Source organism: Esox lucius, chromosome 2 (assembly GCF_011004845.1).
Source record: "Esox lucius isolate fEsoLuc1 chromosome 2, fEsoLuc1.pri, whole genome shotgun sequence".
Lineage (NCBI taxonomy): Eukaryota > Metazoa > Chordata > Actinopteri > Esociformes > Esocidae > Esox > Esox lucius.
In genome coordinates this window covers 32224501-32241409 of record NC_047570.1, presented here as the reverse complement: position 1 = coordinate 32241409, position 16909 = coordinate 32224501, and the positions used below count along the sequence as shown (strand labels likewise).

The following is a 16909-nucleotide window of genomic DNA, read 5'->3' as shown; positions in this document are numbered from 1 at the left end:
ATTTAGTTCGAGACAGAGGGGGAAAAAAGAACCAAGAGGATTATGGCAAGAGACCAAAAGATGCAAGAAAACTACACAGTATCATGTGCTGCGGCAGGAAATGCGCGAACATATCTATTCACGAGTAAACCTGATCTAAGATCGGAGTAAGTGAACTGCAATGACAGTAGGAAGTGGAAGAGGGGAAATATTCCAATAACGCCCATACCAAAACAACCTTTAAAACAGCAGCCTGAACTACCTCTGCCTTTGAACCACTGTGGTGTAAACTAAAATGGGTATCATCGCTGACAGAAAACTACAGAACCCAGGAGGCCAATTTGCTGCTGCGGGAAAAGACATTCAACACTAATTAAAAAGCAGAATCCACAGGCTGCTGGTGTTCTTCTCCATAGTTGAATCTGCAAAATAATGGGTTCGGGTGGGTTCATCTGAAACCTTGGTCTCTTTGCCGAGAAGCGTGTAGGGAAGTGCGGGGAACTACGATTTAAATTGAAGGAAAACATTGTGCAAATACACGATGAAATAGATGTTAGAGGACCTGGAGTCTTAACAGAGGGGCCACTTCACACACAATCGGGGAGGAATTCAAAGCGAGGCGTTAATGTGATAGTGGCCTGTGTGAATGTTTTGGTTGGCCGGGACGTTTCCCTGGCGATGTGAGAGTCAGCAGCTCTTGTTTGTTCTGGCTCGGTGGGCGCTGTATGTCCAAGGACAAGATGTAGTGTTGAAAGCAGACGGAGTGGACTAGTTGTATCCGTCTGTCTCTACAGGCTTTGGCTTCTCCTTGGTGGGTTTAGGTGAAGAGGTTGACAGAGAGTGACAGTTCTGGAGTAAAATGGATTGACAGATAAGGCCCAGACCAGAGACCTTCAGCTGAGACGTGGTCTCCATTCAGCGCCTGATGACTTCTATGACTATTAACCTCTACGTGACAGACCAAGCAAGTCAATTGACCTGATTCGCCCTCCACATCTACCTCTAGGACAGACGTCATTGTTAGGGACCGGAACGTTTAGGGAACATTAACATTTGAAAGGCAATATTGGAAACCGTAGGTAACGTTTTACTGTAGACTAAATCCAGACGTGTAGAGCCAGGCATATGCCGGGCCACCTCAGGCTTCACAGGTATCTGAGGACCCCGGGGGAAATTTGTCAGTTTGCAATGGTGGAAAACAAGGAAATGTGAACTAGTCAGTTGAGAAAGGCTCAGACGCTGTAGCATACTGTCAATATAAACTGCTTAGTGAAAAATCACACTTAAAAGTGACAATAATTCTGTTGTTGGAGTACACCTACAATGTTCCAACACAGAGAAACTACTTTTTAACTTCCTGTAATTAAAGGTAACATCTTGGAGATACAGGGCAGTTATTTTAACAATGGAAATTGATGGATTCGCTGTCACAACGCCCAGTCCAGCCTCGCACAGCCGTGGGAGGGCAATTTCAGCACAGGCCTGGCCCGGGATGATGGAGCACTGAGGGGGGCACGGAGCTCCTACTCCTGGCTCGGCACTTTGTCTTTTCGACCCCGAGGCTGCAGAGATGGCCTCCCATTCCGCTTGCCACACCGGAGCCAGAATGGAACTGAGCGGAGTTCATCCATTTGGGGAGGGGCAGCGCGTGCATGCGTCCGTGCGCGGTGACAGGGAAGTGTTATAGATGAGAGACGCCGGGCACTGGAGATAACACTATCGACGGAAATGAATCACCATTCTCCCACTTAATTGACTGGGTGGGTCCTCATTTTCCAGGCGCCTGCTCCGTGGTATCTATCATGTGGTGCCGGGGCCCTTTACACATATTAACAATGAGGTGATGAGCCAGGCACGCATCAACGGAGTGTGATGGTGGGTTTTAAGTGTTTGATACGCGGCGCGAATGAAGGGCAACTTCCCCGTTTTTGTCTCTGTCCTGTACGGAGCTGTAATGCAAATAAACTGTTTGAGGCAGAAAGCAAATAGCCTTCCATACCTGCATCTCTGTGTAGTCAAACCAAGTGGCCACGCAGGCTAGTGGTGTGATAAGAATGTGTCCATCATTCCTGAGATTAGTTTAACTACACGCAACCTGGTTCCAAGCGATACCCGTGAAAGGCAGAGGATTTCCCTACCTCTGAGCATAACACAACACAGCACCATTTTAATTGAAACCAGGTCTAGAATCAGTAAAGAGAGCTTTATAGAGTACACAGAAAGCTTCAGGGATCTCTCCTGCAAGACTGAACAGAAATTAACTTTTTTGGACTGCAGAAAATGGCTGCCCATTCCCCTTTGGAAATACATTCCCATAGTGTTAGTCATGCCCATTTTCCAGGCCTGTTCAGATAGTTTCCATCCACACAAAAATACATTTTGGTGGTGCCCTTCGTTTCAGGTTTGTACCTCATACACGGCTATTGAGTTTCAGCAGCAGGGCTGCCAGTGGTTCTCCAAATGGTGTTATATTCTACTCCCCATTCGGCCCTCTCAAGGCTCCAAGAGCAACATTTGGCCAGTGATTTTAACTGTGGTGTGGACGGTGAAGAGACGATGGACAGAAACGCTTTGAGGCACTGAAAATAAAACATTAGCCCGATGAGAGTGTACCTTTCTTTTGAGAATACGCAATATGGAATTGGATTTGTGACATATACAAAAGAAACCACTGGTATTGCAAAATATTTACATACATTTTACATTCTTAATACATTTTTCATTATGATACACTACAAATTAGCGACTGAGTAGTGAATTGAATGACAGCCAAAAAAATATGTTTTTGATAGATAGCAACACAAAAAAAAAATGGCTGAAACAACAAACAATCCTCCTCAGTACATCTTGATATTAAATAATGGTTCAGTTTACTCGGTAAGAGCCTAATGCTTGCAACACCAAGGTCGTGGGTTCGTTTCCCAGAGGGAGCTTTTAAACACTTATCCCATCTGGAAAAGCGTGTCTGCTAAATGACTCAGTAAATGCAAGCGGAATACGTGACATTTTACATGACCACTTATCGAGTCAATCTGAAAGTAAAAAGTGCAACAGGGAGGGAATGTCTTATAAGACTATAATCAAGTCCACTAATGTAACCTAGTAGCTCACTATTGAAAAACACACTGCAGCCAAAAACCGATACAATTCATTCGCACACTCTTATGCACAAAGTTGCTGAACACATCGACTAAACAATAAGATTTCTATTGGCCGGACGGATGATCAATCCCCCTGTGGCACACGGAGTGATGCAGAGGTGCCGATTCACAGCGTCAGGCCCTGAGTTAATAGAATGAGTCTGGGCACGGGCGATATCATCACCAGAAGAGTCAGTCAGACGGGCGTGAAGACGTGCGATCGATAAGACTTTTTTCCGCGGCAGTGAGATCAAACCATCAGCATCGGCCACAAAACGCTGGTCATGTGGATAATAGGCTGTGTGCATTATGGGTAATGTGAGTGGGAAATATCTGCAAGCTGCAGGGATCTCCGCCTTTGAAAAATAAAAATCCTGTATCAACATCCACAGCCTATTGTTTCTTTAATTCTCTGATGAGCAGCTCATTCCAGCAATGCCCCACAGGTCATTCTGCAGTACAAGAGGTCGTTAATTCACTTACTCAAGGTTTTACGGCTTTTTGCTGAGAATTTTCAGACAGGTTTCTAATCTTCCTTCTGCTACAGTGACTCAGCTTTCTGAGACAGTCAATCTGTCATTGGGGAGCAAGGCTAGGAAGGAAAGAGGCAGTTCTTTTAACTGGGCGCATTTACACAATCCCAAGTGGCAGATTTCTATTCATTTATTGTCTTACAATGGGACTCGGCAAGGGCAGATTTTACAGGTGTGGAAAGAAATGACATTTTAAAAAACATGGTGATGTGTTTTCTGCATGTGTCTTGTGCCTTTGGTGAGTGGTTGTGTGTATGGTGTGCGTGTGTCTGGTGTGCGGGCGTGTGTGTGTGTGGGTGGGCGTTGTGTAGCGTATGGTGTATGCATACTTGTGTCTCCACACCAGTCACACAAATACCAAAAAAAAAACCTGTACATCTAAAATCAGGTGGTGGATCTTCGATGTCACGGGGCTATTTGGCATCTGACAAGCCAACCAATCAGGATATTTAAACAAGGAAATACTGCAGGTGCAAGTGGAAACATAATTAATAGTGATTCGACAATTGAACGGACAGCAAACGGAATCAGATGATTATTGCGGGTTCGCTATCGGCTGCGTTCCAATTCAATTGGCCAATAAGGAGACGTCATCTTTGATATAAAATGTGAGGCAACCTTTATTTGTATTTTTATTTACTGACTATTACATAAAGACTCAGATCTTCCCACTTAACTAAAATAGTTGAGTGCCCTCCCTTCCACAGCAGTCAGGGCTGGTAGAACATCTACCTGAGACACTGTCTGTCAGCAGCCCTTGGTAGTTATAGCTCCGGACCAACTTACAGGAGTGCACAGCAGTTTCAGTTTGCTATGGATGCACAGGTCTGTCAATGGTAGCAATATAAACTGGGTGGTTCATATCCTGAATGCTGATTGGTAGATAGAGGTGTAATGTGAGCGTGCATACCATACCATGGGTTATGACATCACATCACTTATTGCTCTAATATGGATGCATAGATCTGTCACAGGCCGCAATATAAACTTAAAAAGTAATTATAGCCATTGCTGATGGGAATGACACCACAACGGGCTGGACGATTCATTAGATGTGATCTAGTCGGTCTCTGCGCAGTGCGTGACTAGCAGGGCATCGACCCAAACGCCTTATTCACCATTTGGTTCAACACAAGGACAGATGCAGTACCGTATATCTGGAGAACGTTTTGAATTGCCTCCACACATACAGTACCGTATATCTGGAGAACATTTGGAACAATTTATGGCTTCTTTTGTCAAAAGAATTGCTCCAGGTTTGTCACAAAAGAACGGCAACCAGCAGAAAAACAATGCCAATTGATCGGCGTCTAAAAAGCTGATCAGTGCATCCCTGCTAATCAGCTGTGCTTGAAAGGTCTCGTGTACTTTCACTTCCAACTGACCAAACTGAACGTCAGTAGCAAACTACTACCAACACTTGGGCAACTTTAATGCTTGTATTTGGCCATTACCTGATGTTTGTTGGCATTATTTTAAGCATTATTAGCTAACAGCATCTCATATCTCGAGAACGTGTTAATGTTGTTAGCATTCTCGGAGTGAACCAAATGTTTTTGTTTGTACACTGCTAATACCTTATAACCAGGAGAAGGATAGGGTAACTATGAAAATACAGATAGGACTCAAAACTACCATCAGTGCCTCAGATCACCTGAGTTGTTGGTGACCTATGTGGAAGGGCATGGCTCACATTACTGGTGGAAACGGCTGAGGAACAGCCTTCCCAGGCTGCATGACTAACCTGGGCCCATTCTACAACACAAGTGCTTACATTCTGCCCCCCCCCCAACCTTAGCAAGCAATCAAACAATTATTGCATTGTTACATCACAGAAAAAGATTAGTTGCGAATTATAGGTGGCCATTTTGTGACGGACAGTGTTTTTGCGCCATCATCGAGGAGTGGCAGGAGACTAGAACCGAGCCGTGTGTCTCTGCCGTGACCCATTTCGGGTAACTGTGAAGTTCAGCTTCTGAGACGCAGCCATGTCAACGTTATGAGGCTGTGCATATTGCATGACTCCAACACAGAACAATGAATACTTCATATAGCAGAGGGTCAAAGCTGGCCAGCCTGCTGGCCTGGATAACATAAACGTTACGAGGAGATGCAGTGTTGGCCCATACCAGCTTGGCGAACATACTTGATAAGAAATGCCTTCACGAAGGCACTGCAGGTGTGACATCACTGGATGGCTGGGGATATTGCAGAAACAATTTTACCCATCTAATTATGTTTGATAACGGAAAACGCAGTGACGGAAATATACCACCGATACCTGATGGAAATCTACTGCATCTAACAGCTGCGGCTTCACTTTTCTTGGTCTGCCAGCAAAATAAATCCACATCCACGCGGGGAGAGGTGGCACTTTTGGACGTCTGACGAGTGGAAACAATGAATTAATTAATGAGTTCTATGTTAGAATCTAATAAAGTAGCTGCTGAGGTACTTTGTCATACGACACGGATGCCAAGCAAACTGACATACTGATCAAATTACGAGATGAACAGGCTGGCAGGCGTCATCACTGCAGATTTGTCTTGTTAAAACGTGAAAAGGATAATGAGAAGGGGAAGCTTTGAGAATGTGCCAATGTGATCCAAACCGTGGAACGAGTCTGCAGCCTGACGAGTAGGGGAGTTGACAAAGAATGCCCCGGCAAAATAAGTGTTGTGCATTTTAAGTGTATTGTCGAGAGGTTAAGTGCCTTTAAAAGCAATTGGTGATAGGCATGATTGGGGTTGTTCAGATGCAAAGCATTACAATGCAGATTAAACAGCTGACAGGAGAAAGCAACACCTGAAAAGGGGTAGATGGAGAAGAACTTCGAAGCTCATGATACAAAGGCACCAACTGCGCTTAACCAATAGAAACCAACAAACGGGTTGTTTTTCTGACGGCATCGGTCTGCTCCTCACAAAGAAACTGGGAGCCTTCAAACTGGGAGCCGCCTTGTGTCAGACCTTTCACTGGAACAATGTTTCACAAAGAAAAGATTGAAGATGGATGGGTGAAACCCAGTAGCGGCAGCTAGTTATTTTATCTATTGGACTGTAAAAATCACTCCGGGTTTCTGAGAATGACAGAATCACTAGAACCCAGGCTCGGGACCTCTCTCGGCCTAGAGAGAATATAAAACAGCAGGGACAACCATGACACCACGGGTCAGACACGGCTCACGCAAACGCCTACACGTTCAGACCCAATAGTGAACAGTAGGGATCGAAAAAGAACTATTCCACTTTGGTTGGAGATTATACGATCTTTCTTTTGTGGGCACTGAACACTTTAACAGACAGGAAAGTGGTGAAACACGGAAAGTTTTTGCCCGAAAGATCAGGATGTCGGCTTCACACCGACGCCACAGCAGTACACGTGCACTGGGGGCAGCTACATAACCACAGCTGAACCACCCCAGGTCACTCATGGGTGTTGCATAAGGAGGAGGTAGATGCAGGTCTATGAACACAAAGCGCTGCCCTGTATAACCGATAGCATTTGCTCTCCTTCCAGCGGATACAGACGGTCACCTGGGTTGTTGACAGGAGGACCCTGGTCGGCATGCAGGTGGCCAGAAATCAATAGTCTCACATAGCCGCTGCTGAGCTGTTGGCCTACGGAGACATTTCAACCGAGCTGCTAAACCACTTCAGGTGCAGCCCAGATGTTGGAGCTGTGAGTTAATAAACATTAAGCAGGGCTCCATTAGCGTGCGCGTGCGTGCGTGCGTGCACGCACGCACGCACGCTGGGCTAGAGGCACAGCTGCCTGTAAACAAAGCCTCTGTCTTCAGCAATGTGTTTACACGAAAGCACCCGAGAAAATAAACGTGTCGACATCCTCGATCAAGCACGCAATTTCAGGGCAAAACTTACAGTAGGAGCAATTGGCATGGTGGCTAACTTACCACCCAGCGGTAGCGTCCAGGAAGCTTCTTTGAATCTCCATGACAGGCTAGATGACACTTGATCAAAACAATCAAGTGTCGGGCCCGTTCAAGAAGTAGTAACAAAACCTAAAAACCAAATTCTCACCGGAACTACACGCGACGGGTCCTATGACGGCTTGTCTTTTGCCTATGTGATGCCGGCACCGGAAGAGGTGGCGTGCACCGGTCACTTACATAGCGTGTGGCATGAGTTTCCAACATGCTCTGTCCCGGCACGGTTCCTACCGCTCGGACTCGGGCCACCAATCCAAGCTGACGCCGGGTGTCCAGAGGAAGGGCCAGTCTCATTACAGGTAATTGAGTTGTATCTGAAACAATCCTGGTTACATCAGGGCCCTTAATCCTGTTAAGTGTCTTTATTCTATCCTCAGGAACTTGGGCCATTTGGGAAGACCTTCCGCAGAGGTCGTTGCCAGGGGAGACAGCGAAGCAACAGGGAGTGGCTGCTCCAGTTACAAAAGCACAAATAAATGTGTTGTCGGGGGTTGACTGCAAATCTCTCTCTCATTTGCTCTCCTTTCTTCCCCCAGAAAATCGGGGGGGGGGGGCAGAGAGAGAGAGGTGACGCAGCAGTGCAGAGAGGTTCAACAAAGCAGGCTCTGTGAGGACATCAGGCAGTCAGTATGGACCTGTCAATCACAACCAACACCAGTATCTACAAAGACACTGCGAGCCTCCAATCACAGCTGTCCCTTTCCGGTCGCCATCCGCGGCTCTCCTTTTTGGCGCCTCTCAAAGACCGTCGCTTCTTCAAACCACCCGCGGCAATGTAAGCCGCACAGCTCAAGGGGCCAACCCGTTGAACAGATGGAACTGAAAACACACCCTAACCTCCCCTTGATGGACGGCTAGATAATGCTACTGGCCCCGCCCTCCTCTCTGCGGGACAGGCTGTGCTGAGGCGCTTTTGGGACAAGGAGGCGGAGAACGGGCGGCGGGGCTTATCGAGGCACTAGTGGCACATCTGCAGATGCTATCAGTCTTCTGAAGGTCTGCTTAAGCTTGGCCTGCGCTAGGAAGCCTAATGGAGGACTGAGAGGATGTCAACATTTGAGGGGGGTTGGGGGCGGGGGGGTGGTTCTAATTAACACCTCACATCCTGTGAGCGATGTTGGGCGTAGCGGTGTTGAGATATGTATGGGAAAAGGCAGTCCATACCGGGCGGATGGAGTCTAGGCATAACACAGGTCTCAACAGGCACGCACGCACACACGCACGGATGCAGGGCATACAGCTCACTGGATGCTGACAGGAGCCTCCTGTACTTGGTGTGGCTGCCATCTACCCACTGCAAAGATGCACTGTGAATGCTGTTATGACAAACCTTTATTTTCACTGCACCAATTAAATCACTGGTTACTACAGATTACTGGTTAGTAACTTATTAATACAATTCTTTTTTTAAACATGACGCCTCAGGGATGTTCAGCACAGCCAAAGTAGGGAACATTCAGTGACCAGTTCCTTAGGTACACCACTCTGTTCATGAAAACTGATCACCTGTGCAGACAGGTTCCAGGGGCCTCTCAGACGTTTCACAGCACCGTTCCGGAAGCATACCACTACCATGAATATCCTGGAGGGGGCAGCACTCAGTTTGTTTCACAGACACCGAATTCAGACGACAAACGCTCGGTTTTTTTCTAACCCATTTTTTCGGCTCTTACAAAGCTCTCTTGCGGGTTTGTAAGAGCAGCTCAAGGTGTTCTGAATTGTTAATGGTAGACATTTTTGATTCAGCATCTGTGGCTAGTTCAGGAAGGAAAAAGCGCTGAAAACGTATGCCACCTATGCACCACACATAAACAACAGTCAGATGCCGAAGTTGAACACTGTAACTACAGTCAAAGAAGACAAAGAGCAAAGGATCCAAGGGACCCTATGATGAAGCTACTCAGGAAAAACAGGCTTTACCCCCTCTAGCGGATAAATACTACAGAAGGATCCCCACACTGCAACGCTGATGTCAAAAACAAAGGTGTTCAAAGTCGGTGCCAATGTGCCCTTAATGTGCTAATCTATGTATGTTCCCTATGGAGCGGCTCTGATGACAGAAAAATCAATGCCAGGCCTGTAATTTGTAATGGTGGGGGGTATGTTTTCCTGGCAAACGTTAGGTCCCTGTTTGAAAACTGAGTAACATTTGAACTTGACAGCTGAGGTTTTTAAGCAGTATCATCTGACTAGGTACACAAATTGCCTAAGAACATTTCTAGAAATTTGACTGAGTTCAGTTTACCAGAGTAGTCCCATGACCTCAACTCAATATATCGGAGATGAGATGGAACAGGCGGGTAGCAATTCGGGCACAGGTAACCAAAAGGTTGCTTGCTCAAATCCCAAAGCCATAAAGATCCTTGTGTACACTGTATGATATGCACCATATTAAGCATATTTTTGCAGCTGGATACATTCAATCGAACACCAACAAATGGAATAAGATTTTCATGCAGAGCCTGTATAGAACAAAATCTGCATTCGTTTATAAGAAATAATTTGTAGCTACAAAATCTTATGTCCCAGGGTGAAGATGTGTTTGGTGTGTGTGCACGTGCGTGAGCGCGCGCGTGTGTGAGAAGCACGTGTTTGTGTGTGTGAGAAGCACGTGTGTGTGTGTGTGTGTGAGAAGCGTGTGAAGGCGAGGGGAACAAACACTTTAGCTGGTGCTGTAGCTGAAACATGCGGTGGCCTTGTGGAGACTCCCTCTGTACGCCCCCATAAGCCAGTAGAATAATAAATCCCTGTTAGAGCAGTTTACAATACAAAATATTGGGGGGAGGGGTTCCAAAAATTGCTTAGTCAGGTAGCCATCAAACTTTTTCTCCAAACTTCTACACCTTAGAGGAGCATTCTAGTGTGACAGTGCAGATAACATAGCCAAAACTAGCAGATTCCTAAATGCAACTGAGTGATAAATGATAAGACACAGTGTGCAAGTCATATTTACACATTTGTAGGTCCTGACCACCTCAAATTTACACGTATGTAGGTCCTGACCACCTCAAATTTACACGTATGTAGGTACTGACCACCTCAAATTTACACGTATGTAGGTACTGACCACCTCATATTTACACGTTTTGTAGGTACTGACCACCTCATATTTACATGTTTTGTAGGTACTGACCACCTCATATTTACATGTTTTGTAGGTACTGACCACCTCATATTTACATGTTTTGTAGGTACTGACCACCTCATATTTACATGTTTTGTAGGTACTGACCACCTCATATTTACATGTTTTGTAGGTACTGACCACCTCATATTTACATGTTTTGTAGGTACTGACCACCTCATATTTACATGTTTTGTAGGTACTAACCACCTCATATTTACATGTTTTGTAGGTACTAACCACCTCATATTTACACATTTTGTAGGTACTAACAACCTCATATTTACACATATGTAGGTACTAACAACCTCATATTTACACATATGTAGGTACTAACAACCTCATATTTACACATATGTAGGTACTAACCACCTCATATTTACATGTTTTGTAGGTACTAAAAACCTCATACTTGCGGCAGTGTCAAAGTGTGCTCCTATTTTTCTACATTAGGACACACACAAAAACAAGGAAAGAATGTGCAACTGCGTGCGTGCGCGTGCGAGTGAATGAGTACAAGTGGCCTTGTGTTGGAGCAGTCAGTCCATCACATGAAACACAGTAGCTGCGTTGGCAGATCTCCCACGTCTACACAGTTCACACAGTGAACAATCAGTGCGGGTCTGCTTGGGCTGTTGAGGGCGTGAGAGAGCGAGCGAAAGGCAGAATGAGAGAGCGAGCGAAAGGCAGAATGAGACAGCGGGCAAAAGGCAGAATGAGAGAGCGAGCAAGGGAGGAACAGTAGATCGCTAAGACGCAGGCCCGTTTCAAATAAGAAAAAGTAGTATGCCAGTAATGAATTAGTTACAAGATTTAAATGCAGCCTGTTAAATGTCTGGCAACACATTTCCTTAAAACAGCCATTTCCAGTGACAAAAAAAAACAAACACTCTCCACAAACCACGGTGCGTCACTGACCTAGACCCTGAATTCCGTTATTCTGAAGCGTGCCAGTTTATCTGTGATTGTCCAGGGGGTTTCATATGAACACGTTCACGTTTCACCAAGCAGCCCCCATCCCAACACGTTTGTGTCCTATTCCTCCCTCCGTAGCCTGCCTGCTCCAGTCCGTGTGGTGAGGAGGGATTCGGCAGCCTCCCAGGAGTCCTGGCACACAGAGTTCAAGCCAGCGAGGGAAACAAGGACACAGGCTCACACACTCCTCGCTCCGTCTAAACATGGCCAGACCTCCTCCTCCTCCTCTCGGTCTCTGCATCTCTCACACACATTAGCACTCGCCCCATGTCTTTCTCCAGGGAGCACACGCCACACACTGTCTGATTTTCACTCCTATATCTCCCTCTCTCAGACAAATACACACCAAGTCTATTCCCTCACCTATATCTCCCTCTCTCAGACAAATACACACCAAGTCTATTCCCTCACCTATATCTCCCTCGCTCAGACAAATACACACCAAGTCTATTCCCTCACCTATATCTCCCTCTCTCAGACAAATACACACCAAGTCTATTCCCTCACCTATATCTCCCTCTCTCAGACAAATACACACAAAGTCTATTCCCTCACCTATATCTCCCTCACTCAGACAAATACACACCAAGTCTATTCCCTCACCTATATCTCCCTCTCTCAGACAAATACACACAAAGTCTATTCCCTCACCTATATCTCCCTATCTCAGACCAATACACACAGTCTATTCCCTCACCTATATCTCCCTCTCTCAGACCAATACACACAAAGTCTATTCCCTCACCTATATCTCCCTCTCTCAGACCAATACACACAAAGTCTATTCCCTCACCTATATCTCCCTCTCTCAGACAAATACACACAAAGTCTATTCCCTCACCTATATCTCCCTCTCTCAGACAAATACATACAGTCTATTCCCTCACCTATATCTCCCTCACTCAGACAAATACACACAAAGTCTATTCCCTCACCTATATCTCCCTCACTCAGACAAATACACACACACAGTCTTAACCTCTTCCAGAACCGAACGCTGGGGTAAATGAAGATCACTGAGCCTATGGTGGCAGGCTCTGACAGCTCCTTAACAGGATGTATTTCATATGGAAGACGCATCCAATGCTGGTTCTGCTCTCAAGATATCTTTACTCCAGAGCAGCTCCCAAGCAAACACCAGAATCCTGTTACATACCCCCCCCAACCTCGCTTATTAGTTCCAAGTGACAGAGAGAAGGGGATCCATACCAAGCGATGCGCTAAAGGCTAGCAGAAATAACACACAGCATCCCGTGGGTTCAAACGTTTGACTTGCCACCAGCAGGAACCAGTGGAGCCGGCATGAATGGAGGAAAAAAAGCCTGGCGAGCCTTCATGAGAAGACATGTTTGGAATGGTGTACATGTGTCCCATACCACAGCACGTCCAGATACAGCAGAAAATGTCCTGAAATACCACACCTACTGGGACCCACACCAAAACATGAACACAGACATCCACAAACACCTACTGGGACCCACTGAAACACATCTAACATAAAGCACACACCTATTGGGCCCACTCAAATATATCTGACACACACAAACAATTCCAGACTTCCATGTAGCAATGGGCATTTTCGACATTCAACGCTTTTATCCCAACAAAACTCAAACATCTGAACATCCAAACATGACACAACAGAATTGCACTAAGACAGGGACAAAGGCTTTGCCTGTAAAGGCAGATGGACGAAAAACTCAGCCGGAATTCTGCTGAAATGCAGCCATACATATTCAAGCGTTTCAGAGACCTTCCTGGCTACCCTCTCACTCAGAGCATCCCGGCTTAAGCGCAACAATCGAACGGGAATGGAAAACGTTCCCTCCTCTCCACCGATCAGTCTGCTCGTCTGAGGAAAATGGGTGCGATTGAAGCCATTTCCCTGGGGCCCAGACAACAAAAACATTAGAATTTTTTCCATTTTTTTTTTCTTCTTCAATGTTCAAACACCTTGTGAAGCCTCAGTTTGGCTTTGAAAAAGGGGCAGGTTTGGCCCCAGAGCCGCCTGCCGTGGGCCTGTGAGTGTACAGGTTAACCGCAGGGAGATGAAAGGGCAGCGGAAGAAGATAGAGGGGCAGATACAGCCTACGGCTCTGATACCCCTACGCGGCGCTCCGAGCCTGGGCACACGAACGCTCCGGGAGCAGATGGGAGCCGAATCTCAATGAGGTGAGTGGATGTAAACAAAGCACTTCGGAAATGCAGTCGATCTGCCTTTCTTATGCAGATCCTGTTAGCGGTAAGAGACAGGTGGAAAAGAGAAAGCATAGGAAAAGGACGAGAGAAATAATTAGCAAGAGAGACAGAGAGAGACAGAGAGAGACAGAGAGAGACAGAGAGAGACAGAGAGAGACAGAGAATTTCAGACCAATCTCCAGTTTCTTAGACTGTCGTTATTCAAAGGGCATGAATGAATCAGGGTGGATTCCCTCAGGTAGATCACCACCCTAACCCTCCCGCTGCCAGCCCACTGAGAGCTTTGCCATGGAAATCCTACTAAGCGGACGCTCTACAAATACGGGGGGTCCTCCTCCTTCCTCAACTCCACCTCCATCTGAATACCAAAGCAGCTTCAAGTTCAACACGGTTCACAGACCTATGTCGAGAGAGCAACGCGTCGGTCGGCTCATTGTCTGAAAATAAGCCGCTTTTGAAAGCTCATCACAGGTAGTCAGCTGGCACAGCGACAGGGGGGCGTCACAGGGACACTGGGGGGGGGGGGCTTCACGGGGAAACACTGGGGGGGCTTCACGGGGAAAGACTGGGGGGGGGGGGCGGCTTCACGGGGAAACACTGGGGGGGGGGGCTTCACGGGGAAACACTGGGGGGGGGGGGCTTCACGGGGAAACACTGGGGGGGGGGGCTTCACGGGGAAACACTGGGGGGGGGGGCTTCACGGGGAAACACTGGGGGGGGGGAGGCTTCACGGGGAAACACTGGGGGGGGGGAGGCTTCACGGGGAAACACTGGGGGGGGGGAGGCTTCACGGGGAGACACTGGGGGGGGGGAGGCTTCACGGAGACACGGGGGGGGGGGGGGAGGCTTCACGGGGAGACACTGGGGGGGGGGGGGCTTCACAGGGACACTGGGGGGGGGCTTCACAGGGACACTGGGGGGGGGGCTTCACAGGGACACTGGGGGGGGGGGCTTCACAGGGACACTGGGGGGGGGGCTTCACAGGGACACTGGGGGGGGGGGCATCACAGGGACACTGGGGGGGGGGCTTCACAGGGACACTGGGGGGGGGGGCTTCACAGGGACACTGGGGGGGGCTTCACAGGGACACTGGGGGGGGCTTCACAGGGACACTGGGGGGGGCTTCACAGGGACACTGGGGGGGGCTTCACAGGGACACTGGGGGGGGGGGGCTTCACAGGGACACTGGGGGGGGGCTTCACAGGGACACGGGGGGGGGCTTCACAGGGACACTGGGGGGGGGCTTCACAGGGACACTGGGGGGGGGCTTCACAGGGACACTGGGGGGGGGCTTCACAGGGACACTGGGGGGGGGCTTCACAGGGACACTGGGGGGGGGGCTTCACAGGGACACTGGGGGGGGCTTCACAGGGACACTGGGGGGGGGGCTTCACAGGGACACTGGGGGGGGGGCTTCACAGGGACACTGGGGGGGGGGGCTTCACAGGGACACTGGGGGGGGGGGCTTCACAGGGACACGGGGGGGGGGGGCTTCACAGGGACACTGGGGGGGGGCTTCACAGGGACACTGGGGGGGGGGGGGTTCCCGGGGACACGGGGGGGGGGGGTTCCCGGGGACACTGGGGGGGGGGGGGGTTCCCGGGGACACTGGGGGGGGGGGGTTCCCGGGGACACGGGGGGGGGGGGTCCAATAAAACGGATGAGTGACAGAAACAACTTTGAGCCAAGCGATGCTGTCTGGGTGCTGCATGACCCATGGTCTCTGGCAGACGACCAAGGAATAAACCATTAGACTGTCATTGTGGTTGTCAATCTTACAATGCTGAAGAAATAGACAGGTTCCATAGAAAGGGCCAGATTCATTTCCTGGATGGGAGTGTGTGAGACTTTTACCATTAGGGCTCGCTAGTATAGTGGATACAGTCTAAAACATACAAACCGGAAAGATGATTAGGAGAAAAAGCTAAATACAATTATTTTGGGATTATTTCTAGAAAGCATTTTGACAAAGCAAATGCGCACACCAAAAGAGAAAACTAAATCAGTTATCATTAAAACCCCCCCTCAACTTTATTCCAACTGTCACCCCAACTGCGCCGATTAAAATGTCAACAGTCGGCGTGGAAGTCAAATTCAAATTCGCAAGTCAAATTCCTACCTTTATGTCAACAGCAGAAGGGGGGGGAAGATAAATGTCTTTAGTGTTTCTGAAGGCCTTGAGTCAGACACGTCTTCATTGATGTGATGCTGCCTCTCATGCACTGCGAATGAATGCATTATGCATTACTGAGCTCCCAGAACTTCAAATGGGGGGGGGGGGCGGGGGGCGGCGGCAGGAGCCAGGGGAGTTATGGGAAATCATTATGCACAAAAGCAGTCCGAATAGAGTCTTAGGCTTCTCCTCAGCTGCAGAGAGACAGCTAATATGTAGTTTATGACTGTTTAAGTCTAGAAGGCAGGTCTGAACGGACAGCTTGATTCGCTTAGTTCAGTAAGCACATTCTTCAATGTTGCTTCCTCCTATTGACACAGAGGGGAATGCATATCTGACGAGGACAACAACGTCTGAATGTATCACAGCTCACACCTTAGAACTTCAGTTAACCGTGTTCCCTACAGCCAATCAGAATGCCGAACATCTTTCACTTGCTGTGTGGTAACAAAACGTATGAACGCCTCCCAACTCGTCGTGGTTCCAAGAGTGACTGCGTCTCGCGGCTCCCGGGACTGTGAGGTGTACCGACGAGATGCCGTTAAATAAGGACACCTGTGATGACATGATCAGCCTGGCTATTTCTGGGGTTGACCTCCAAGAACAAGCCGTTGATAGGAACAGTAGGTAGCCGGGCCGTAAACGCCACCGACTCTGACCCCAGGGCTCCCGAGTTCAAACCACAATATTTTGGTTTTACATCCTTAACCAAAACAATTTGCGGTCTAACCTTAACCACACTGGAGGTGTTACCTAAACGTCTTTCTGGTCTAACCATAAGCCATAAACATGTTGTGGCACACAGCTTCCCTCCGCGTACATCCGCAGCTGGAAGTC

The 16909-nt window shown here is 48.1% G+C and overlaps 1 protein-coding gene across 14 annotated transcripts in view; it reads right to left on the bottom strand.

The window, feature by feature from the left end:
* neo1a (neogenin 1a) overlaps positions 1–16909 on the bottom strand; it is a 148988-nt gene that overhangs the window by 65618 nt on the left and 66461 nt on the right. The window lies entirely within an intron of this gene.